Source organism: Symphalangus syndactylus, chromosome 13 (genome assembly GCF_028878055.3).
Source record: "Symphalangus syndactylus isolate Jambi chromosome 13, NHGRI_mSymSyn1-v2.1_pri, whole genome shotgun sequence".
Taxonomy (NCBI): domain Eukaryota; kingdom Metazoa; phylum Chordata; class Mammalia; order Primates; family Hylobatidae; genus Symphalangus; species Symphalangus syndactylus.
In genome coordinates this window covers 114,380,177-114,406,219 of record NC_072435.2, presented here as the reverse complement: position 1 = coordinate 114,406,219, position 26,043 = coordinate 114,380,177, and positions in this window count along the sequence as shown.

Here is a 26,043-nt window from a genome sequence, read left to right as displayed (position 1 = left end):
GAGAATGATAGGATCCCAGGGTAAGTATGGTCCTTCAAGGCCACCATAGTCTAGCCTATCATCTGATGCTAACCTCCCTCTCCAAATTGTCATCTTCCTTCTGCTTGGTTCCTCCAGGGACAAGGAAAACATTAGCTCTTAAGCAGCCCATGACATCTTTGAACTGCCCTGACTCTTTAAAAGGGTTTTCTTCCTTACTACATGGCTGTTGAAAATTTTGAGATAGATCTATTTGAACTGAAACAGAAAAATCTCCAAGATGCATTCTTAAGGGCAAAAAGCAAGTTGATGGACTATATGCCTAGTATTATCTAATTAGTATGCAAACCTTCTAAGTGCATATGCAATTGCATAGGAAAAGAATCTGCAATCACAAATCAATAGCAATGGTCAACTTTACTAGGAAGAGGGAAATTCAGAGGGATTAAGTGCATATTTTTCTGAATTGTAATGATACATACCTCCTAAGTTGTTGCAAGGGTGAGATGAAATAAAGCAAGTAAAATATTTAACATGGACTCCTTATGTTACACTAAATGCTCAATAAATGTTAACTAAATTTTTTTAATTGTAGAAAAGTTTCAAAAAGATGTCAATGGTGATTATGGATTTTTTACTTGCTCGTTTAAATTTTTTTCTAAAATGAGCATTAACTTTCAAGCGGAAAGAATAAGAGATCACTTCTATATTAGCTTGGATTGCATTTGGCTGCAAATAACAGAAAAACCTAACTAGCAGTGGCCTAGACAAAAACAAAAAAAAAGGAAAGTTGAGGGGGTTGTTTTTATCTCTTAGAAAGACATCCAGAAGTAGGTGGCTGTGGTCATTAGTTCAGTCATCAGGAACCCAGGGACATTTGTCATTCTTAGCATATTGATGTTCTTCCTCATCCTTGTCACTTCATGGCTTCAAGATGATCACTTCATCTGCAGACAAACTTTTCCAGCAGAAAAAGAGAGGAAAGATAGTGTCAACTATCTTTTCCCTTTTCTTGGGAAACACCATTTTCCAAGAAGCACTCACAACAGACTTCATTTAGTTCCCATTGACCTGATTTGTGTCATTTCTAGCTGCAAGAGAGTCTGGCAATGTGAGGAACAGGTTTGTCATCATTGACTTTGACTAGTCAGGACTCATAGCCTAGGACTGGGTAAACCGCTGCCTGTAACCAAAAGTGGGGTTCTGCTGTCAAGCAACAAGGGGATTTACATACTGGGTACACACATGTCTATCACAGCTTCCAATTATGGAGCCTAAATCTCCACCCCAAGCATCCACCATTTATCCTAGTTATTATCTCCAACAATTTAGGCCTTATTAATAACTCCACTTATAAGGCTGCTTTCAGTCTGAAAACATCACTTATTTGAAATCTCATGGGGAACCAGCAGGATCAGAACTGGGATTGACAGACTTCCAACTGTGGAGATGAGTAATGGTTCTTCCTCCAAGTAGTTATATACATCCCAGTGAAACATAAGACAGAGGAAAAACCTGGAATCCTATCCACAGTTGGGATGTATACATGTTTGAACATCTTCTAAGAGGAGATGGAGTAGGCAGTGGAAGCCTAGTTGCATGGAGGGATGGCTCAGGTCCTAAGGGAAATTTCGTCATAAAATGAAAAGGAGACTGGCACTGAGGAGATCCAATTACAGAATCTGCAGGGAAGAGGGAAGTGGGAGGTCTAGGTTAAGATGCAACAGCTGGATCTTGACATAAGCCAAATGATGGGCTATATGTGTGTGAGTATTTGTGTCCTGGGGAGAAAAGGGATTCTAATAAATATTGAGGTGAGACCTCCTCAAATTAAACGTAGCAAGGACAGATAATGTATTTTCACACTTCACAACACAATACTGACCTACCATGGCACTGTGGGAATTGAAAGCCTGGACAGCTGCTTAGAAAAGAGGTTGAGAGCACAGGTTCTAGAATCAATGCAGAATCTAGAATGGCAAATGTCCCTGGGTCCCTCATGACTCACAGCAGCCATGCACTTCTAGACATCTTGCTAAGAGATAAAAACAACCCCCATTTCCATTTTCTGTCTAAGCCACTGTTAGATTTTCTCTTATTTGCAGCCAAAAGCAATCCAAGCCAATATAGAAGTGATTTCTTATTCTTTCTTCTTGACAATAAATGCTCATTTTAAAAACTTTTAGTGGGTAAGTAAAAAAGTCCATAAACAAGCACCACTGACATCCTTTTGAACACTGTCTATGATTTAAAATATATGAGCACACATCCCACCTCTACCAGCTGCTAGCTGTACAACCTTGGGCAAGTTGCTTGACTTCTCTTTCATGAGTTTCTTCCTCTGTAAAATGGAAATAATAATAATATATACCTTAAAATATTGTCATGAACATTAAATAGGGTAACATCTAAAGAGCTTAGCACAGTGCCTGGTGCCTAGTAAGTTCTTGCTGTTTGCTAGCTATGAGTATTATTGTGCAAAAGCATCAATACCACCAACAATTACGGTGGGATCTCAGAACAGTCAAGAACAGGAGTTATTAAAGCCAGAACTGATTCAAAAGTACACACATAACGTGAATCAAATTCAGGCTCCCATGTGGCCCAGTCTGGAACACTGTAGAATTTAAAGAAACTCAGCCCAGCAACCAAACGTATGCTAGTCCAGTCTTTTGCATCTCTTGGTCAGCTTTAAAGGGGGATCAAATTCACATTCTACAGAAACACTTCTTTAAAGGACCCCTTTCTTTCACCAACTCCCCCTACACCTCTTCAGCACATTCCTCACTCCCAACTCTCCCTCCGAACCTCCAAATCCCCCTACTCATGAGTGTCTCATACAATCTCTCACTCTCATATAATTCTGTTCTCTTTTTCTCCCTGACAAGTCAGTCTATGTTGTTTCAGAAGAAAATCCCACCTTCCCTCCCCTGGTTCTTCATCCACTGATTAGCATTTTCTGCATTTGAGTCTGGGGTAAGCGAGAATGGAAATAATACTAAATGGACAATGCCAGAAATCATCACAAGAGAATGAGAAGTAGGCAAAATGTCACAGATAGGAATACATTCACAAATTCTGACTGCTTTTTATGTAAGGCGCCTTTCTTTTGCTAACTTGATCACTCCGAAGTATTTATTTGTGCCGGCACAATTCTTGGCACAGGGATATGGGGATGATGATACATGGTCTCTGCTTTTAGGAGGTTGCCCTCATCTCCTTCCGTCTTTATCCACCTCCTAGGATGGAGGATGCTCCAGATCATCCAGGACCCAGGCCAAGTGCAGATGCTCAATCCCCCCAAGAAAGTTCTCCTGAAGACCCCTGCTGGAGGGTGGGATTCCAATCTGGATGACTATTTCCAACCTCTCCTTAACAGTCTAGGGAAATGAAGACACTGAGTTGACAGTGGCCTTGGAAGATCCAACAAGAGATTCCAACACATTTATCACCAGCCTGGGAGCCACTGTTCAGCCTCACTGACTTGTATAATCCACACTAAACTCAGTGCTGACTCTTCAGCTTCTGCATTTGATTTAGACCACAGTTAAGGCCCCTAAGGCCTGGTACTGACAAATCACCATTTCCCAGGACTGTTCTACTTAACATGGGAGTTTAAAGAGTGCCAGAAACCAGGGAAAAGAATCAGACTTGCCTCACCGACTAGGCACAGATTCAAAAAGCCACGCGGGTCCCCAACCCCCAAATGCCTCCTCATCTTGGCACTTGTCCCTCCATAGTACTAATCACATTTAGAATTATTATACTAAAATCTGTCTTCTCTGATGGAATATTAGCTCTTGGAGGACAGGGGTCATATCTGACATATTCACGGCTCTACCCCCAGCATCAAACCCAGTATATGGCACATAGTAATTACTCAATAAATATATGTTAATTTCATCATACATGATATTGCTTGAGGAACAAAACAAAAAGTATGGTAATAATAATATTAAGTCAACCAATAGAGTGCTAAACAGCTTACATCCATTATCTTAAACAAAAAAAGTCAGAGAGGAAAGATTTATATCCTGACAGCCATTTCCCAAACGCATACCTTTGGGCAAGTGATTTAAGCTCTCTGAGCCTCAGTTTCCTAATTTGTAAGAGGTTAGCAATAATAATACCAAACTCATATCCATGTAAAGAGTGTAGCATAGGAGCAACGTTTTAAAAGAACCCAGTCCCCAGTACTTATCAAAATTTTAACTGCTCATGTCTACTAATCCAGCAATTTAATTTTTAGGAGTTCTCCAATAGAAAAGTTTGTGCAGCTGTGAAAAGACAATGTGCAAGAATGTTCATTGCAACATGATTTGAAATGAAAAACTGACAGCAACCTAAGTGTTCAATAGGGGATGGCCACATAAATTATGATATAGTGTATTAGCTCCTAGAGCTGCTGTTACAAATTACCACCAACCGGGTGGCTGCAAACAGCAGATATTTGTTCTCTCACAGTTCTGGAGAAGTCTGAAATCAATGTGTCAGCAGCGCCATGATGCCTCCAAGGGCTCTAGGGGAGAATCCATTCCTCGCCTCTTCTGGCTTCTGGTGACTGTTGTCATCCTTGGCTTGTGGCCACATCCCTCTGCTTTGTCTTCATATGCACCTTCTCCTATGTGTGCTTTTGTCTGTGAGTAAAATCTCCCTCTGCATCCCTCCCATAAGGATACATGTGATGACATTTAGGGCCCATGGAGTAATCCAGGATGATCTTTTCATCTCAAGATCTTTAATCACATCTGCAAGATCCTTTTTTAAAGTAACTTGTACAGGTTTGTTATGAACTGAATGTGTCCCCCCAAAACTCCTAAGTTGAAGCCCTAACCCCCCAGTGTGATTGTATTTAGAGGTGAGGCCTTTGGGAGGTAATTAGGATTAGATGAGGTCATGAGGGTAGGGTTCTTGTGACTGGATCACTGCCCTGATAGAAAGAGACACCCTAGAGCTTGCTCTCTCTTTCACCCCCTCATGCACACAAAAGTCATGTGAGCACATAGCAAGACTGTAGCCACCTACAAGCCAAGAGAAGATCCCTCAGAATGAAACCTACATTGTTTGCACCTTGATCTTGGACTTCTTAGCCTCTAGAACTGTGAGAAATAAGTTCCTGTTGTTTAAGCCACCCCATCTATGATATTTTATTATGGCAGTCTGAGGAGGCTGAGATAGTGTTCCAGGGATTAGAATATGGACATATCTTTGGGGCCACCATTCAGCTCACTACATACTGTATGGGATGGAACGCTATGCAGTCATCAAAAAGAATAAGGCTATTTCAGTGTCCAGGTGACCAATGGTAATAACTTGCACTAGGGTAGAGAAGGGAAGATGGAGATAGGGAGCAAATTCTAGATGTTTCTAACAGTGGAGCTGAGAAGACTTACTTATATTTTGAATGTAGAGGATGAAGGAAGGAGAAGAATCCTTCTCCCATTGCTGCAGCAGGGGAAAGAGACCTAGATGATCATACAGGATGATTTCAGGGCTAGGCCTAGAATCTGGATATATACATACTTTATTTCTTATCGAAGCATGAAATACAGACAGCAAAATACACAAACCTTCAGTGTATAGCCCAGTGAATTTTTTAAATAATTTTTATTGATACAAAATAGATGTACATATTTTGGGGGTACATGTGAAAATTTAATACATTCATATAATTTGTAAAGATTATATCAGTGTAATTGAGATATCCATCACCTTAAATGTTTGTCTTTTCTTTATGCTAGAAACATTTGAATTATTCTCTTCTACCCTATTTTGAAATATACCATAGATTATTGTAAATTACAGTCACCCTACTGATCTATCAAACACTATGTCTTATTTCTTCCATCAAACTGCATATTTGTACCCATGAATCAACTTCTTTCAGTCAATAAATTTTTTCATTTGTATTTACCCATGTAACAACCATACAGAGCATCATTTATGTAACATTTTTTAGCAGCCCATAAAATTCCTTTGAACTCCTTCTGAATCAAAATCACCCACCCATGCAGAGGTAACCAGTATTCTGACTTCTCTAAGTGTTAGATGTTCTTAAACTTCACGTAAAAGTTCTTTTTTTTTTTTTTTTTTTTTTTGAGACAGAGTCTTGCTCTGTCACCGAGGCTAGAGTGCAGTGGCATGATCTCAGCTCACTGCAACTTCTGCCTCCTGGGTTCAAGCAATTCGCCTGTCTAAGCCTCCCAAGTGGTGAAATTACAGGTGTGCACCACCACGCCCAGCTAATTTTTGCATTTTTAGTAGAGACAGGGTCTCACCATGTTGGCCAGGCTGGTCTTGAACTTCTGGCCTCAGGTGATCCGCCCACCTCGGCCTCCCAAAGTGCTGGGATTACAGGTGTGAGCCACCGCTCCTGGCTGATATAAAAGTTCTTTTGTACCTGATTTCTTTCACTCATCACTATGACTCTGAGATTCATTTATGTTGTTGCACGTATTTGTAGCCTGTTCTTTTTTATTGCTGTCTCATGTTCTACTGTCTCCAGATGGAATCTACAGGATTTGCTAATTGGGTGTGAGGGAAAGAGAGGAATCAGGGTCTCTGTTTCAAGCCTCTGGAAGGATGGAGTTGCCGTTAGCTGATATGGTAGCATTGTGGGAGGAGTAGCTATGAGGTGGGCAGACAATAATGATCAGGAGCTCACTTTGGGATATGGTTAAGTTTGACTTGCTCTTTAGACATCCAAGTGTTGATGGTGAGTAGGCCGTTAAGTCATCAGGCAATAAGGGAGAGTAACAATGAGAGGGAGAGGTGACTGCAACAAGGTAGGGTAGTGGATGAGGAAGGGATAACAGGAAATTCAGAGCTGGAAGCGAGGAAGGATTGGGAAGTGGCTAGCAGGAGCAAGGAGAACACTGACCTCACTTCCGGGGCCAAGAGTATGAGGCATGTGCAAGAAAAAACATCCCCCAAGAGGGCTCTAGGGGAAGCCACATTACAGCAACAGGGAAAGAGGATATCCACAGAAGGGGCTGTAACGTGCCAAACTCACCACTTTTCCAGGAGCCTCTCACCCACTCACAAGCAGACATCCCAACACCCACCCACAGAGAGGCATTGGCAGCCCCAATTTTGAAGTTTAAGGCTACTGCCGGCATTAGCCATCGGATCCACTTTCACTGCTGTTTATCCTCTTGTTATTCTTAACGTCTGCAAAGTATTCAATGGAATTATGACAGCATGCCCCGTGACCATTCCCCTTTGCTTGCCAAGCTAATTCACTCCTCGGTCTCCAGCACAACTTACAGCGCAGCCTTGGCTGAACTCGGGAGACCCGAGTCCCAAACCCACCTCTGCCGCTGATGTAATGTGTGACTTTCAGGATGACCCTGCCCTTCTCTGATCTCAGCACCTGGCTCTATAAAAGCGATGAGAAGAGTGCAGATAAAGAAAGTGTGGGCTTTGGAATCAAGCACACTTTATATAGAAAATGAACATATGTGGTTTCACGTGCCCAGAATCCATACACTCTTCTGATAAAAGTTCTCTGATTTTCTTTAAGAGACATCCCCCGCTACACCACACACCTTCAGCCCTTAAGGTTCAGATGGAGTTGATGACTCACCCCCTAGATTGTCCAATCAGAATCACAATAATTTGTTTTGGGATGTGCAGTGACCTAATTCATGTCCATGGGCATCAACCGTAGAACTTTTGTTCAAACCACTGGGAAAAGATTTTCCTTTTCACTGGTTGGATCAGCTAGTAGGCTTTAGGCTATGGCTGCCTGGGGACATCTTGCTTCAGAAGATTTGGGTCAAATTGTAAAGAAGCCTTTATGTTATGCTAAAAAGTATGAAGGCTTTGCCCTGAAGTTGAGGACAGGGAATGTCCAATATTTTTTTTTTTTTTTTTTTTTTGCCAGAGTATCTATAAACAGAAGAGAAGGACAAATTATGTAACTGTTCATTCTGAAGTGCTGAACTCATGACTTCAACTGCAAAATATCACCAAGAACTCTTGTTGTCTCAGTTTCTATACACGCATGCATACTTTGATTACTTGTTTTAGGCCGGGCACAGTGGCTCACGCCTGTAATCCCAACACTTTGGGAGGCCGAGGCGGGTGGATCATCTAAGGTCAGGAGTTCGAGACCAGTCTGGCCAACATGGTGAAACCTCATCTCTACTAAAAAAATACAAAAATTAGCTGGGCGTGGTGGCACGCACCTATAGTCCCAGCTACTTGGGAGGCTGAGGCAGAAGAATTGCTTGAACCTGGGAGGTGGGGGTTGCAGTGAGCCAAGATCATGCCACTGCACTCCAGACGGGGTGACAGACCAAGACTCCATCTCAAAAAAAAAAAAAAGTTTTAATATTTAAAAAATGTTGTAATATTTAAAATATTCTGCCCTTTAAAAAAACCTTAAAGTTATTAGTCCCAGGAAGTTCTCCCTGTTTCACCTGTGGCTTTCTGACTCTCCTAGTTTATTGTCATGTATCTTCAGGGCTATAGGTACTCCACTTTGAGATACATGGCTTTAAATAAGAGGCAGACATGGAAATTTAGGGGGGTGGGTAATGTAGCCTAATCTTAACTGTACATTGGAAGATAACTCTGGGCCTTGATATATCGTGTCCATAATTTCCAGGGTCAGGGTTGCAGCAGATGTTCCTACAATCCCACGTGAACCTTGACAAGAGGTCAAGCCTGTTACCTTGTTCTGGAACTTTCCAGTTGCTTCAGTCATTCATATTGCAAGGATCCTTCACATATTAAAGTTGACTTTTCCCAAGGACACAAGAGTCCTTGCTGCTTGCATCAAATTTTATTTCCCCATGGGGCCACATGCTGCTGGGAGATAGATTCCTGCTAAATTGCTTTGATAAAGTTGATTATGGGCCTTAGATCCCTAAGCTTTCCTGGAAGTTACGATAAAGCTTTTAACTGAAATCTGTCTTAGCACTGACCTAATCTCAGAAGGGTCAGTTTATACTTCTTCAGGGTCACCCTGAAATATTGTGGAATCCTTATAGTACAGAAAAGGGATCCATAACTGATTGGGACAAGGGTCACAGACTCTTTTAGGAATCTGATGAAAGCTCTGGGATCCTCTACGCACCCCACCCCCCAAAAAAATGCCTCTTGCACAAAATGTTAGACACAATTTCAGGAGCATGGTAGACACTCCAAAAATTCTGAGATTAGGTTAAAATCCAGGGATAAGAATGTCAGAACTGGAGGAAATCGAAATTATCTGGCCCAGTTGGTCTACTGAATAATAACGATAATAATCATCATTATTAAAAACAATCACATATTATGTGTTTATTATGTACTAACCACTCTGCTGAGACTTTACATTCATCATGTCACTAAAATTTTACAATAACCCAGCCTATTACATACCATGTCATCTCTACTCTACAGATGAGACAACCGAGAATCCCAGAGTTTAAGTTCCTTACTTGTGGATACCAAGCAACTGAGTGGCAGAAGGCAGCTGCCTCCTAGATCCATGCTCACATCCACTGTGCATTCATGTCTGGTTATTCATAGTTGCTGTTGTCACCCTTCCTACCAAGTAACAGGAACCCACTGATGCTACCTTAAGTACAAAAGGGGTTTATTATAAGGAAAGAGATTAGGGTGTACTACAGAATCTATAAGCAAGGAATTAGCTGAATTGGAGGAATCACCTGGGATGTAGACATTGGTTTGCCATAGGAACCAAAAACAAAAAGCAATCTCTCTGTTATGAACTAAATGTTTGTGTCTCCCCAAAATTCAAACATTGAAGGCCTAACCCCCACTGTGACTGTGTTTGGAGATAGGGCCTGTGAAGAGGTGATAAAGGATAAATGAGGCCATACCTGTGAGGTTCTAATCTTACTACAGAGCTGCTACCTTTATAAAAAGTGGAAAAAGACACAGACTTCTCTCTCCACCATGTGAAGACACAATGAGAAGGCAGCCATCTGCACACCAGGAAGAGAGCCCTCACCAGAAACTAAACCCTGCCAGCAATTTGACCTTAGATTTTCCAGCCTCCAGAGCTGTGAGAAAATAAATTTCTGTTGTTTACGCCAACAGTCTATGGTGTTTTGTTATGGCAGCTTAAGCAGGCTAAGACACCCTCTCTCTTTCCCTCCAGATGAACAAAGAAAATCAACAAAGGGAAAACTTAGAAACCGTGTTTCCTTAGCATGAAGATTAGGTCACCAGATGAAGATGGCCTCCCAGAACCTCACATACCCCAAATGAATGAAACACTGAAAGTGTAAAGGTTGATGCCTCAAATGCCTAGAAGAGCCAGACAGGGAACAAAAGCGAGTGAAGTGCACTGGATGTGCACAAAAGGGGAGAGGTAGGGATTGCAAATTATGCAAGCCACCACTCAGCAGCAGCCAGCCTTGCCATGTAGACATTCACATCAAGTGTTGGCAGATTGTGCCCTTTCTTTTTTTTTTTTTAAAAAAGAAGCTCATAATCTGCATTTTCATATGAAATTCCCAGATTTTAAACATTGCAAACTTGTGTGGTCCAAACTAAACACATGTATGAGCTCCTTTTTAAACTGAGGGCAGCTAGTTTGTGAGCTATGTGTACAAAGCCCATTTAGAATCCAGATGTGGAGGACGCAGGGAGGGGCGAAGAAAGAGGATATGCAATGGAGTCATAGACCCAGATTCAAATCTTGGTCTTCCACTTCCTTACCGTGCTACCCTAAAGGTCACCTAACCTCTCTGATCACCCCGAGATAATCATTCTATTGTTTCCAATATTTTTCCAGTACAAATAATGCCACTGTACATATTGTTGCACAGATGTCACGTGTATTGTATGTTTCTCTGCAGGATAAATTCCTAAAGAGGAAACTGCCAAGTGTCACGGATTGGATTCTCCAGAACAGATGCTGAGATGGAGTTTGGGTTGCAAAATGTTTATTAGGAACATATGTCCATACATGAACTTGTATATAAATGTTCATAGCCCCCGACATTATTCATAATAATCAAAAAGAGTGGAAACAACGCAAATGTCCATCACTTATGAATGGATGAATGAAATGTGATATTTTCATACAATCGAATAGTATTCAACATTAAAAAGAAATTAACCATTGATACATGCAATAACATGGATGAACATGGAAAACACTAAGAAAAATAAGCCAGATGCAAAGGACCACATATTATATGATTCCATTTGTATGAAATGTCCAGAACAGGCAAATCTTTAGAGATGAAGGTAGATTAGTGGTTGCCTAGGACTGGGCATTTGAGGGAAATGAAAAGTGAATGCTAATGGGTATGGGGTTTCTTTAGGGGGTGATGAAAATGTTCTAAAATCGATTGTGATGACAGTTGCACAATTCTGTGAATACACTAAAAACGTATTTAATTGTACACTATAAATGGATGACTTACATGGTGTATGCATTATGTTTCAATAAAAAGGAAGGGAGAGAAAGCAGAATTGGTCAGAGAAAAAAGTCAAAATGACAATGCAGGCCCAACAAAGCCAGCCAACCAGGCAGAACCGAAACAGCCAAGCCTTTATACCCCTGTCTCATTCAGTTACTGCATGTCAACTGCCCTGGAAGGGCATGACCTTGGGGGAGGGAGCTCCCTGCAGCTGTCAAAGGGGCTGACAGCTGGAGGCCATCTGCTGACCACACTTCCCATGGCTGGGCAGCAAATCCTCCCTTAAAGGGGGATCTGAGAAGTGCATCTCCATGTCTACCTCACCAATTCTAAAAGGAAATTTAATTAATTTTGATAGATACGACCACACTACACTATTGTTCCTGTTATCATTGTCATTCAAGAATTCCTCACCCACCAGTAACATTTTTATATCTGGCAGATGGGATCCCATTGAACAACAATAAGAGATAAATTTTAGAAGACCACACTGAGGAATACCTAAAACGCCATGGGAAAGAGTTTTCATTTTCTCTTGTAAGGATCAGGGGACCCCAGCATTGTTTTGTTGTTTTGCACAGAAAACTGACACAATGTAAAGCTACATACTAGAATACTTAACTCTAGGGACAGTATGCAAGTTGGACCAGAAAGGGAAGACCCAGAAGACAGGGAGACTAATCAGTAGGTTATGGAAGCCACCTAGGCATGGGGTGGGGATAGTAGGTGCTTGCTATAGAAGGGAAGGGAAGGGAAGGGAAGGGAAGGGGAGGGGAGGGGAGGGGAGGGGAGGGGAGGGGAGGGGAGGGGAGGGGAGGGGAGGGGAGGGGAGGGGAGGGGAGGGGAGGGGAGGGGAGGGGAGGGCAGTTTTAGTGCATCTGGAGGTGAATTAGACCTGCATAAAAGGAGAAGGTGACTCATTTTGGGTCAAACACAAGGGTAGATGCTCAGGCCCTATCCCACCATGATACTGACCTCCTAAAAATCCTCCACATTTACCCATATCCCTCCATTTCCACTAACACCAATGCCATATTTTGCTCAGAAACTCCACCAGCCTTCATACTGATTTCAGAACATCCATTCTACCTTGCTACACTCTATTCTCCTTAGAGCAGGTGAAGGGATGTTTTTAAAACTTAAATCAGGTCCTGTCACTCTAAGGCTCGAATTCCTTCAATTATTTCTTATTGTCCTCAGTATAAAGTACTATGTCTACAAGGCTCTCCATTATCCACCACCTGGCCACCTCCCCAGCCTCACTTCTTACCACTCCTCCATCGTTTCCTGGCTGCTCTTCCTTCAATTCTCTGAAAGTTCCATGTTCCCTTTTGACTCTGGGCCTTCACATATCCTGTTTCTCTGTGCCCAATAGTCCATGGTCTCTTGCCTATTCATATGTAAACTGCAGATGTTGAGTTAGATGTTGCCTATTCCAGGAAGCCTTCCTTGGATGAGATGCCTGTGTTGGATTGTCTACAAAGATGGCACCAACAATTCTCCATCTCTGTATGCACCCATGCTGCTCTTCCCAACCTGAAATGGAGTGTGTTTCTTCATCCCTTGAATTGGGCTTACCATGTGACTTGCTTTGAGCAATAGAATGAGGCAGCAGTGATGTTCTGGGGCTTCAGAGTCCAGACCTTAACAGACTACAAAGCCTCTTCTGCTTTCATTCAGAGAGGAACACAGCCTCTGTGTAAAGCAGCCCGGGCTGTCCATCACCATTTGTGATGTGCAAAGTTGGAAGTGACATTGGAGAGCTCTCAACACAATTAAGCTTGGTTGAAACACCTGGAAGACCAGTTCCCCATTCATATGCCCGTAAACCATGCACAAGTGGCAGAAGAAATCAAAATCCTTCTGTCCCCAGGGGCCTTGGAGACCCCGTTTTTCTCCCAGGTCTGCCACTTAGTCATGAGATAAAGCAAGGACAGATTTTCACTAGCATAAGAGAAATGTGACTGCAATGAGTGCAAGCCAACCTCTGCCTCTAGGACAGGGTACACCTCTACTGTCTCTTGAGGAATCTACACCCTCAGAAGCCCACCCCCACCCAGCCCTCAAAGAATGTGGGATCCCTCTGGGTGAGTATTATATACAGCATCCTTTCATTTCTGTACCTCAGAACCTAGCAATTCCTTAGCTCACATTAAATACTCAAGTAATGTTTGTATGATATAGAAAGAAAGGAATGAGAATGGGTTGGTTGGATAGAAAGGGAGGAAAGGAATGGCCATTTGGTATCAGCTGTGTAGCCTTGGCAAGTTACCTACCTTTTCAAACCATCATTTACCTTCCTCATCTGTAAGATGGACATAATGATAGTACTGTTATCTAACGTTTACTGCAGATGTAATTACTATATGCCAAGCACAGGTTCAAACCTAATATCTCATTTAATCCTCATAGCCTACAAAACCCCTACCATTACCACTCACATTTTATTCACTGATTTTTGTTGTATGTTTTTATGCTCCAAATCACTCTCACTTTGTTTTGTGTTGATCTCTGCAGTTTTTTTTGTTTGTTTGTTTTCTGAAACCACATTTCACAGATGAGGAAACCAAAGCACAAAGTAATTGAGTAACTTGCCCAAGATTACACAGTTTGTAAATGGTGGAGTCAGGATTAAACCCCAGTCATCTCAGGCACACAGGGTAATTCTAAGAGAACTAAGTGGAATTATGACTGTCAAGTGCTTGGCACAGGGCTCAATATGTGTGGACTGTTCTTAGGAGTAAGGGAGAGAGGGAAGAAAAACAGAGGCAACAGCAGACCTCACCTGTCTAGTTTCTTTCTTGTGACTGTCCCCTCTCCCTAGATACATAGAATTGGATCTATCATTACCTAATGATTGGCCCTTTTATTTTATTTATTGTACTTTTCAAATAATATAATGAACACCATGGATAGAACTGGAAGCCCATGATCTTAAGCGAAACAAGTCAGACACAGAAAGACAAATACTACATGTTCTCACTTATAAGTGGGAGCCAAATAATGTGTACACATGGATGTAGAGTGTAGAGTAATGAACAGTAGACACTGACTGGGAGGGGCAATGGGGTGGGAGGAGGGTGGATGATGAGAAATTACTTAATGGGTATAATGTGTGTTATTCAGTTGATGGATACCCTAATAAGTCTTGACTTTACCACTACGCAATCTACGCGTGTAACAAAACTATTCTTGTACCCCATAAATGTATACAAATAAAAATAAAATAAATAGTATAATGAATACCATGAACCCACTGTCCAAACCAAGAACCTAAATATTAACAATAATTTCATCTACGTATCTGCTCCTCTCCTACTGCTTCTTGCCTTTCACTTCCTGGTAGCCACAGTCCTAGATGTTGGATTGACCATTCCATTGATTTTTTTTTTTTTTTTTACATATGTATGCCTAACAAGAAATTGTTTCACCTTTCTTGTTTTTGACTTTATAATTTCTAAGTCTTTCCATTATAGGCTCTCACTTCTTTTGTTGGAGTTAAATTTTACAAGTTCACCCAGGCCATTGCATTTTGGCTGTGTGGGTTCTTCAGTGCAAGAGGCTCCCCAACTGAGGGTGGCAGTGGTACTGAAATCAGCCTGCAGCTCCTCTTGCCTTAAAGATGCCATTCTCCCATGAAGCCATTCACCTTGGAGGCTGCATGCACCTGGAGAGGGGGCCATTTTCTAATCTGCACAAAGGCACAGGAGAGGTTAATGGGGGCCTGAAAGCACCACCCCTGGACAATCAGCTAACCTTCTTGGCCCTATCATGTTCAAGGGCAAGGTTGAGCCCACTCAGGATGATAGGTAGGAAGTGGCCCACAGTGACAGCCCAAGAGACAGCTGCATCATGTGAATCATGGTTCCTGCTAGAAGCTCAATGGCCTCACTCCAGCTGTCTATCCCTAACCTATCAGGAGGGATTTCCTAATCAAGTTCCAGGAGCCTTAAGATTTAGGTCAAGGGGCCTCAATTTATTGAATTAATGCTGCTGAGCAGAACTGTAGCTGTTAAACAGTGTGGAGATCTGGATTTTACAGCAATGTAACTAACAAGGCTATTAACACAAACTGGGCCACTGACATTTATAACACCATAAATCTCTGTTCCCGCTGGAAGTATTTATGGTGTGGCAGGCATTCAGAGTCCACTGCCTTTTGCTGTGCTCTGCTTTTGAGACTCAGCAGGGAAAAAGTGTTGACCAATAAAGGGATACAGTCAGGAGGAAGGAGGAAGAGAATGGAGCCTAGGCTGATTCTCAGCTGCCACCCCCTCTATCAACTTGAAACACGGGCCATTGCCAAGGGTGGCTTTCGATTTTTCTGTTTTTATTATATAGTATGTATTTATTTCCCCTTTAGGGAGCACTTACCACAGGCTAAACCCTTTGCCAATGTAGTAATTATTAATTTCCCAGCATCTTCTCAAGGGTGAAAACATATTAGCTTCTTGTGTGCGTGTGTGTGTGTGTGTGTGCGCGTGTTCCCACTGAACTAAATTTCTGTCTTGAGTCTCCCAAACTCTCTGAAGCAGAACATTTAATCTTGTCACTTCCAGGTAAACTCAATTGCTTTAGTGATTTTTATTCTTCTCATTGACTTCAGGTTAAACCAAGTCAGATTTTAGATTTTTCTCACTCCTTTACTCTCCACAGGGAAGATACCAAGGAGTGTTTGGATCTTGCCATGCCATTAGTGGGGAGGGATGGCCAGGTCTGTGTTTTTGCCCATTGATATGGTATGGCTGTGTCCCCACCCAAATCTCATCTTGAACTGTAGTTCCCATAATCCCCATGTGTTGTGAGAGGGACCCAGTGGAGATAATTGAATCATGGAGGTTGTGTCCCCCATCCTGTTATTGTGATAGCGAGTGAGTTCTCATGAGATCTGATGGTTTAAAGGTGTGGCACTTCCTCCCTCACCCTCTCTCTCTTCTGCCACCATGTAAGACATGCCTTGCTTCCCCCTTGCCATGATTGTAAGCTTCCTGAGGCCTCCCTAGCAATGCAGAATGGTGAGCCAATTAAACCTCTTACCTTTAAAAATTATCAAGTCTCAGGTAGTTCTATCAGTGTGAAAATGGACTAATACACCTATCCATGTCCTCTATTGGCATCCATGAAGATGTAGCCTGTACCATGATGCCCTCCCCAACATCAGCTGCCCTCTGGCATGGAATACACCTTCTCTAATCCTCACATCCTTTGTTGCAGTCCCTATGTCTGGGCCACAAGAAGGCTTGTAGAACTTCTAGCCCACTCTCTCCCTTCCCCCTAATCTTCAAGTCCTATTTAGGGGCCAGGGACAATGACACTCCAGGGACACTGGAAAGCCACACATACTCTCTCTCTCTCTCTGGATTTCACATACCCGACCACACCACCCACCATGCCCATGCTCCCTCTACCTAGTGCACCACGTTGACATTAGTGTCCTCCCCACCAGGACTGCAATCTCCCTTGGCCTTTTTTCACCCAACTTACTGAGTCTTTTTTAGTCACCATTCTTAGCACTTTACAAGATGTGTTTCATTTATTCCCACCAACAACTCTCTACAGTAAGATCCATTATTATCCCCTATCACAGCTGGGAAAACTGAGGTTCAAACACTTAAGTCCCCAGCCTAAGGTCACACAGTGTGATCACTGATTTTTATATGCCAACTTGACTGGGCTAAGGGATGCCCAGATAGCTGGTCAAATATTATTTCTGAGCATGTCTGTGAACGTGTTTCTGAAAAAGATTAGCATTTGAATTGGTGAACTGAGTAAAGAAGATCAGCCCTCACCAATGTGAGTGGGCGTCATCTAGTCTGTGAGGCCCTCAATAGAACAAGAGAGTGGAGGAAGGGCAAATTTGCTGTCTCTGCTTGAGCTGGGACATTCATCTTTTCCTGCCCTCAGACATCAGAAGTCCAGGTTCTCAGGCCAACGGACTTGGATGAATTAAACCACATACTTTCCTGGTTCTCCAGCTTGTAGATAGCATTTTGTGGGACTTGTCCACTTTCATAATTGTGTGTCCCAATTCCCCTAATAAATCCCTTTTCTATATCTATATTCTATTGGTTCTGTTTCTCTGGAGAACTCTGAATAATGCACGCAGCCATTAAGAGATGGAGCTGGAATTTGAACCCAGATAGCCAGGCCTCACCAGAACAGTGAGACGCCCACAGAATCCAAAACTTAAAGTGGCCCTTCTCCCTAACACCCCTCCAGAGCTTTGCCCCAGAGAGGCACTGTTAAGAGTTCCACTTGAATCCAAGTGTTTAACTTTGCACTCTTCCTCCAGTCTGGAATTTAGGGAGTTTAGGGTAATAAATAATTCTTCAGAAAATCTTTCTAAGCTCTTGTTCCTGTCAAGAAGACCTCAGCCTTGTGGACTTCCACAGCTACAGATGTCACTGGAATCCTTTTTCCCTTAGGGTAGTAAAGGTCAAGTCCTGGGTTTGAATGGAGTCTAGGGTGACAAGCAAACCCAGATATTTCAGGATTCAAAAACCCCACAGAGGTTGAAGCTTCACTCTTCATCCACAACCACGTTATCACATTCAACCTCACAGCAACCCAGCTGAGAAAGACATAGGTAGTCTTTCCCTTTGTGCAAGAGAACCCAGCCTCCAAAACACTGAATGGCTTTTCCAGAGAAGGAAGGCTGAGAATTTTGGGAACCAGAATTTGGACTCAGGTCTAGGTTTCTGGAGGAATCACTAAACTTCATTTTCAAGGCTCTAACAAAATCCATTATATGTGTACACTACAGTTTACTTACCTAGTCCCTAATTGTTAAGTACTTAACTGGCTCAGTGTTGTAAAGAATGCTGCCATGAACATCTTAGCTGTCTCTTTGGACACATTTGTGATAATTTCCTTAGGATAAATTCCTAGAAGTGAAATTATGGGATTAGGGGCTGTGCACATGTATAAGGCTTTTTGATTTATTTTACCAAATTCCTGTCTATAAAGTGAATCTGAATTTGCCTTCCCATGCCACTGTATCAGAGTGTCTACTTCTTCCTGTTGGCACCCTCACTGGGTGCTCTCATTTTCTACATATCTTTCCATTTTAGAGGTGAGAAATGATGTCTGGAGGATAGTTTGATTTGCAATTTTTATTACAAGTGAGGTTAAATCAATCATCTATTGAGTAATTGCTCCAAGTTCAGCAAAGAGAAGAGGAGCTGGGAGGAGTAGTAACACAAAGAAAGTTATTTATCAACACAAGGACCACACAGCAGAAGAAGACAGCAGCCCAGGAACAGCATGACCTGATACAGAACTAAGTGCCAGAGGAAGTCAAAACAGAGTTTAGCAGGAAAGGGCTCAGTGCCTGTCGGTCCTGGAGCTGAAAGGGAGACTTTGGGGAGGAGAAGGCAGGACTGGAGCCCTGAACCACTGGAAAGTGCCACCCACACACTGTTTCTTTCAGTTCCCCAAGGGCTCCACCATCCTCTTACCTCCCAGCCTTTGCTGTTTCCACTGTCTCTCTCCCCTTTGCTTTGCTAAGTTCTCCTCCTCACCTTTTTTAAATCTTAAGATCTTAAATCTTAAATCTCTCTTCCTCAAGAGAAGCCTCTCAGACCCCAGATCAGTTCATGTCCCTCTGTCACGTGCTCTCACTGTGCCCTGTACTTCTGCTTTAAAATACATATCATAATAACAATTAATTGTGTTTGTAATTATTCATGTCATGTTCCAGACTGGAATCTCTAAATAGACTGTAAGCTCTGAGAGTCTAGATTGTATCTATTTTGCTCACCTCTGGGTTCCCAAGACCTAATTTAGTACATAATAGGACAAGATAATCTAGATTAAACCCAATACATAAATAGGTTTACTACTTTTTAATTCTTATCTCTCAGTTCTAAATTCACCTTTTATTATTCTGCTTTGTGCTAGTGGTGCTATGTCTGCAAACTGCGTTTCTGTTTTGCCAGCTGGATTTCTTTGTTGGGTTTGTCACTAGGAGGAGATGTGAAACCTGGAGGAGGGGGAAGGGATTTGCTCTTTCTACCTGTTTGCATCCTGTCCCTTTAAGCACCTCCCCAGCAAAGCAATTTTCCCAATCCTCTATTCCCTTCTACCCCAACCCTAATTTCTCCCTCCTCCCACCACCTCACTTAGGTAGGTAGTTCCCATCTCCAGTTGCTTCCAGCACTCCTAGAATCAGCCTGTTTATGCCCTTTGATGGATACCACTACAAACCAGGGGTGTCCCTTTATCAGAGGTTGAAGTCCAAGCTCCATGATCCCTCCTCCCAATTTTTAGGTTTTGAGAAACACATGCCCTTCTCTTTGTTCCCCCACCTATAGGGGCAGTAGCTGCTTCCCTTGATTATTATATCTGGGCTATCTCATTGATCTGCCTTCACTTTTCCATCCTTCATAACCTGTCCTTCCAAATCCTGAAATTAAATTCTCTCTGTTGAAATACCTAATGTGGTTTCTGTCTTCTTCACTAGATTCTGATCATATAATTGACATTCAGCTAAAATTTCATTAAAGCCACGGATGGGTTAGAAAATGGGATGAACAACTCACATCAGCACTGGATGATTGAGCATCTACAATGTGACTGGCATCTACAGGCACATCAAGGGCATGAACAACTCACATTAACGCTGGATAACTGAGCGTCTGTCATGTGCTCGGTCCTGGAGACTGAGAGGTAAAACAGAAACAGAATGTCCCAGAAGTGCCCCAAATATTTTACTTTCAAAGACAGAGCAGAACCCCTTTTCTCCCACCTACCTGCCTAGATAAGAAAAAGAACCCCTTTTCTCCCACATCCCTGCCTCTTAAAAGGGAGCAGTTATCCCCCTGCTTTCCGTACTTTGCCATGGTATTCAACGGATCTCCAATGGCATACGGAGAACAACAATCCTTTGTTGTGCAGGACAGACTTTGCAAGAAGCTTGTTGTTTTTGGCCTTCTCAACTAAATAATAACACCCCTCCTCCAGTCATTTTGTCAGCCAAAAATGCCCCCACAAGTTGACAAATGCCCCTTTGGTGCGGTCCACCCTCCCTGATCACTATGAGGTCACCCATTGAGGAGATACCCCAGGGGAAGAAGAACTTGCTAATTATTTCTTGCATTATCAGCCCCAGCAGAGAAACCTTTAATAAATGTAGAAGATAGTGTAGTTCTGCATGAGATCTTCAAATTAACCAAGACAGCCAGCAGAATGCAATCCAACAGAGGGCGTGACAGGGCAGCAGGCCGGCAGGGGGTGGGTAGAGGAAGAAGGAAGTCGGAAACCTAATTAGCCAGGGCTGCTCATATCTGAGCCGCTCCACTCCCAGCTGCTTCCTGACTCATGACATGTTGAAAATGAAATCATTAGGAAGCACTCATACACAGCTCCTTGTTAGAGATCGGTCCCAAGTAGGCTTAATTGGAAGAGGAGAAATGGGGAAGAGGTGGAGCATGAAAGGAGAGGAAGAGAAATGGTGTGTGGCAGTTGACCGTGGGTTCCACTCACACAAGATGGGGTATTTCTGAAAAAATGGAGGTTTTCTCTGCTTCTTCCCCACTCCCTTCCTTCCACCCCACCCACCCCTCACTGTTCTCAACAAGCCAGGTTGACACCCTCTTATATATGGAAATTGGTTATGAGAAGTGGGAAAAGTAACCACCCTGTGTTAAAAAGTAATCACAGCAGATTGAAAAATAACAAAGTCTGACAGTTTTTTGCCTTCCTTCTATACCTTTCTTCCATCCTTTAAAAAAGTATATAAATAAAAACAGATTCGGCCAGGCACAGTGGCTCACGCCTGTAATCCTAGCACTTTGGGAGGCCGAGGCGGGCGGATCACGAGGTCAGGAGATCGAGACCAGCCTGGACAACATAGTGAAACCTCATCTCTACTAAAAATGCAAGAATTAACCAGGCATGGTGGTGTGTGCCTGTAAACCCAGCTACCCAGGAGGCTGAGGCAGGAGAATCACTTGAACCGGGAGGGAGGCTGCAGTGAGCCAATATTGCGCCACTGCTCTCCAGCCTGGGTGACAGAACAAGACTCCATCTCAAAAATAAATAAATTAATCAATTAATCAATTAATTAAAAAATAGATTCAAGGTGTCTTTAGTACTATCATTCTCTGGCACTTATATTCCAATATCCTGTCCTACATGGCAGAGAAAAAATACAAGGTTCCAGGTATGGTTTACAACCCCAGCCAAACTCACCTTCCCAACTCAGTTATGAATAATGTTTGTTGTTTGTTCTTTATTTCACATACCCATCCACCATGCCAACAGAAAAAAATGTTTGGACTTTTTAGATCAGCATAGCACAGCATAGCGTGATAATGGAATTTGAAGTCAGAAAGAACTGAGCTCCTGGCCAGGCGCAGTGGCTCATGCCTGTAATCCCAGCACTTTGGGAGGCCAAGGCAGGTGGATCACTTGAGGCCAGGAGTCGAAGACCAGACTGGCCAACATGGTAAACCCCCGTCTCTACTAAAAATACAAAAAATTAGCTGGGCGTGATGGCAGGTGCCGGTAATCCCAGCTACTTGGGAGGCTGAGGCATGAGAATTGCTTGAAACCAGGAGGTGGAGGTTGCCGTGAGCCGAGATCATGCCACTGCTCTCCAGCCTGGGCAACAGAGTGAGACTCTCTCAAAAAAAAAAAAAAAAAAAAAAAAGACACTGAATTATAATCCTTCCTTAGATATTTAGTAGCTCTCAAACCAGTAGCAAGTGACTGAACCACTCAGAGCTCCCCATTTTCCCCCCCACTGGATACAGCCATTGGTATCTCAGTCTCCAAATCCTAGCTGCTGCTGAGAATCAGGGACCCTAATACCTATACTGCTAATCTCACAGAGTTGTTGTGGGGATCTATACAGATAAAAGATACAAAGATCTTTTTAACATTAAATCATTATATATGCAGGTATTGTTAGACCTTGGTTATTTGCAAACACCTTTATACATTCCATTGATTATCTATAGCTGTCTCCCGACTCTGCCTCTTTACAGATCTCAGATGGGAGATCTGGCCAAAGCGATTGGGTAGTGGGGTGGGCCTTCTCGAATGTATACCTGACATCCATTCACCCACCCTTTCCTTCTCTTCAACAGAACCTTAATTGTATTCACTCTCCGAACAGTTAAGTGTTTGAAGTGAGCCTGTACCCCTTTCAACCCAAACGGAGGTGTGAGCCTTGACTGTTCAAAACCAATTCACAGTAATTCCATTGCCCTTGTCAGTAATGATTGAAGCATGGATGTATGACATGATTCTAACCAATGAATGTGATGGGAAGTCTTCTGGGGGCTTCTGGGAAATGCATTCCTTCCTCTTACAAAGTCAATGCCTTTGGATAAGACTGATGTCTTGATGCTTGGAGCTGTTGCAGCCATCTCTGAGCTTGAAGCAAAAAGTATAAGGACAAAGGCTAGCCACTGGGACTTTGAGAGTCCCAATGGCTTTGAGTCCCAGAACTAACCCTGGAACTGCCCTGCCAAGAAATGTCTTGATATGTAGGATAATTATGATAACGATACATCCTGGATTTCCTGGAACTCCCCCAGTTTACATTTGTGCCAGCATATGGTCTGATTTAGTATTTGTCCTAAAAAAAAAATGTGCTGGTTTGGATAAGTTATACGGTCTCCCTACTGATAATAAATGTCCTTATTAAGTCACTTTGAGTTCAGTTTACTCTATGTAGCTAAAATATTCTAATTAATACAGAGCTAGAGAGTGGTACAAAGCACATATGTGTGTACATGTATGTGCATATTTATGCATGCACATAAGCACATGCATGACTATACTAAAGTTTAGGGTGAGTGCTCTAACCGCTACTTAAAATTGTCTATGCTTTCTCTTCTTTCCTCTTTAGTAAACATTATCTTTGGGCCCTTCAGGGACTTTTCATTCTGCTTATCCTCTTCACTCATTACTTCCTGGGGTGCAGAAGGTGTACTCAGTAGGACCATTAAATTTTAAAGAGTTGTTGGCACGTATACACCATGGAATACTATGCAGCCATAAAAATGATGAGTTCACATCCTTTGTAGGGACATGGATGAAGCTGGAAACCATCATTCTCAGCAAACTATCGGAAGGACAAAAAACCAAACACCGCATGTTCTCACTCATAGGTGGGAATTGAACAATGAGAACACATGGACACAGGAAGGGGAACATCACAAACCGGGGACGGTTGTGGGGTGGGGTGAAGTGGGGAGGGATGGCATTAGGAGATATACCTAATGCTAAATGATGAGTTAATGGGTGCAGCACACCAACATGGCAAATGTATACCTATGTAACAAACCTGCACGTAGTGCACATGTACCCTAAAACTTAAAGTATAAAAAAAAAAAAAAAGAGTTGTTGCCGAAAGCGGCATCCTGAGACCTCAAGGCAAACTCTCATCTGGATGGTGAAGCATGCCACTCTCCACTCCGCCCTTGTCATTTCATTTCATTATTGTGGAAACCCAACGAACATGAGAGAGAAACAAATAGGGGCATCCTAATCTGAGAATTCATCCTCTCCCAGGTGTCTATGAATCTTTGAAGCAGTGCCCCGCTTTAAGGTGAGCCTCCCTTATCCCCATATACTGTATTTTCACTATTGTCTTAAGCAGCAAAACTCTGGTCCCTCTCAATGTATGTAGCTCTTTAACTCTCCCCAAAGTTATAAATCCACTGTCAGCAAATGCATCCACAAGTCCTTGTTCTCATTCTCTCCTTTATCTGTCCTTTCCCCAGTCATTCCCTTAATGGCTTCAATCTGCCAGTTGCCTTTTCTGCTTACACTGTAATCAGGAGGGTGGGGCTGACCTGGGCATTGTCAGAGAGAAAACCGAGCAGTCTGCTGATGTAGTGTGTCGAACAAGTGCCCCATTAGTTTTTCTATCATCTGGCAAGCCTCATCTATTAACCTGGCTCATTTAAGACAAAGTTTCAAGGTAAACCTAACAGGCAGACACATTCTAAGTTAAGACAAAAGCAACTTAGAGCACTCAATGCCTGCCCAGCCTGGAAATAGCCCTTGCAGAAAAACTCTGTCTCTTTTATTCCTCACCTGATGCAAATCCATGTTTCTGAACTCAAGCGCTGACTACCCAAGGTCAGGATCACCCAGAGTTGGAGACTGGAATCAAGGAATTTAGAAGAGGCTCACAGCCATTACTATCATTCTTCCAAACCAATGAAACAGGCACACATCTATTGTGACCACAGGAGTATAAAAAGGTACATTTTTGAGAGGGTAGCATTGATAGTATGTATCAAAAGCCTTAAGAGTATTCATATACTTTTATTCAGCAATGTAATCTCTATGAATTTATCCTAAAGAAATAAGGGGACAAATATATGTGTGTCCAATAATATTCACCACATCACTGTAATAGAAAAAAATAGAGATGCTCATTGGCAGGGGGCTGATTAAATAATTTATGGTACATCCATGCAATGGAGGATGATGTCATTTTTAAAACAAGTACTGGACAGTTTAATGAGTAAGAGTATAAACTGGTACAACCGTTCTGGGACATAATCTGGCAATATGTATTAGAAGCCTTTAAAATGTTCACACCCTTTGAGATAGTCATGAATAGTGTTCACCAAATAGCTCCATCTTTCCATCTGCCAGGCATGTGGTAGAATTGAACTTTACGACCCCCAGATGTCCATGTCACTGGTTCTGCCCTATGAGTTGTAAGGGGGAATGATGAGTACTACTTCCAAGCCTGGGCATTGAATTGCCTATGTAACATCTATAGAACTCTTTGCTTCTTCTGTAGTGACTAGCCATGTTTGAAATGGTGGCAGTCCCACCAGCCTTGGTCCGAGAGTGAAAAGATTTAAACATAACCTGGCTAGATGTGTGGGATGAGTGAGAAGTAAGCCTTTGTAGTTTTGTTGTTTTAAGGTTTTTTTGTTTGTTTTTTGTTTTTGAGATGAAGTTTCACTCTTGTTGCGCAGGCTGGAGGGCAATGGCACCATCTCAGCTCACTGCAACCTCTGCCTCCCAGGTTCAAGTGATTCTTCTGCCTCAGCCTCCCGAGTAGCTGGGATTGCAGGCACCTGCCACCACGCATGGCTAGTTTTTATATTTTTAGTAGACAGGGTTTTTCCATGTTGGCCAGGCTGGTCTCAAACTCCTGACCTCATGTGATACACCCCACTCAGACTCCCAAAGTGCTGGGGTTACAGGTATGAGCCACTGTGCCTGGCCTGTCTTAAGGTTTTTAGAGTTGTTTTTTACTGCATCATATCCTACCTATCCTGCCTAACACACCCTTTGACCTAGCATGCCCATTTCTAGGATCATATCTTAAGGAAACACTTGCGCACAGAGAAGCATATTGGAGAACATTTCATAAATAGATACAAGTTGAAGGATATTCACCACAAAATTGATAACATACACAAACAAAGTACACAACAGTAACATACAGCACACCCATGGTGCCAAGATAGTCAGGTCAGAAGGCATTTCAGCATTGTCCATACACCATGACATTACCTAAGGAGATCCAGGCCTTGATGTTGAACCCAAGCCATCATCACAGCTTCTTCCATCCTTCTTTCATAATGAATTTGCCCTCAGAGTTCCCTGACATTAGTCAAAGTTTAATTTAATATTAAATTTTAAAAAGCAGGGGTTAAGACCTCAATCTCCTTTCTCCCAAGAATCTCTGAGATTC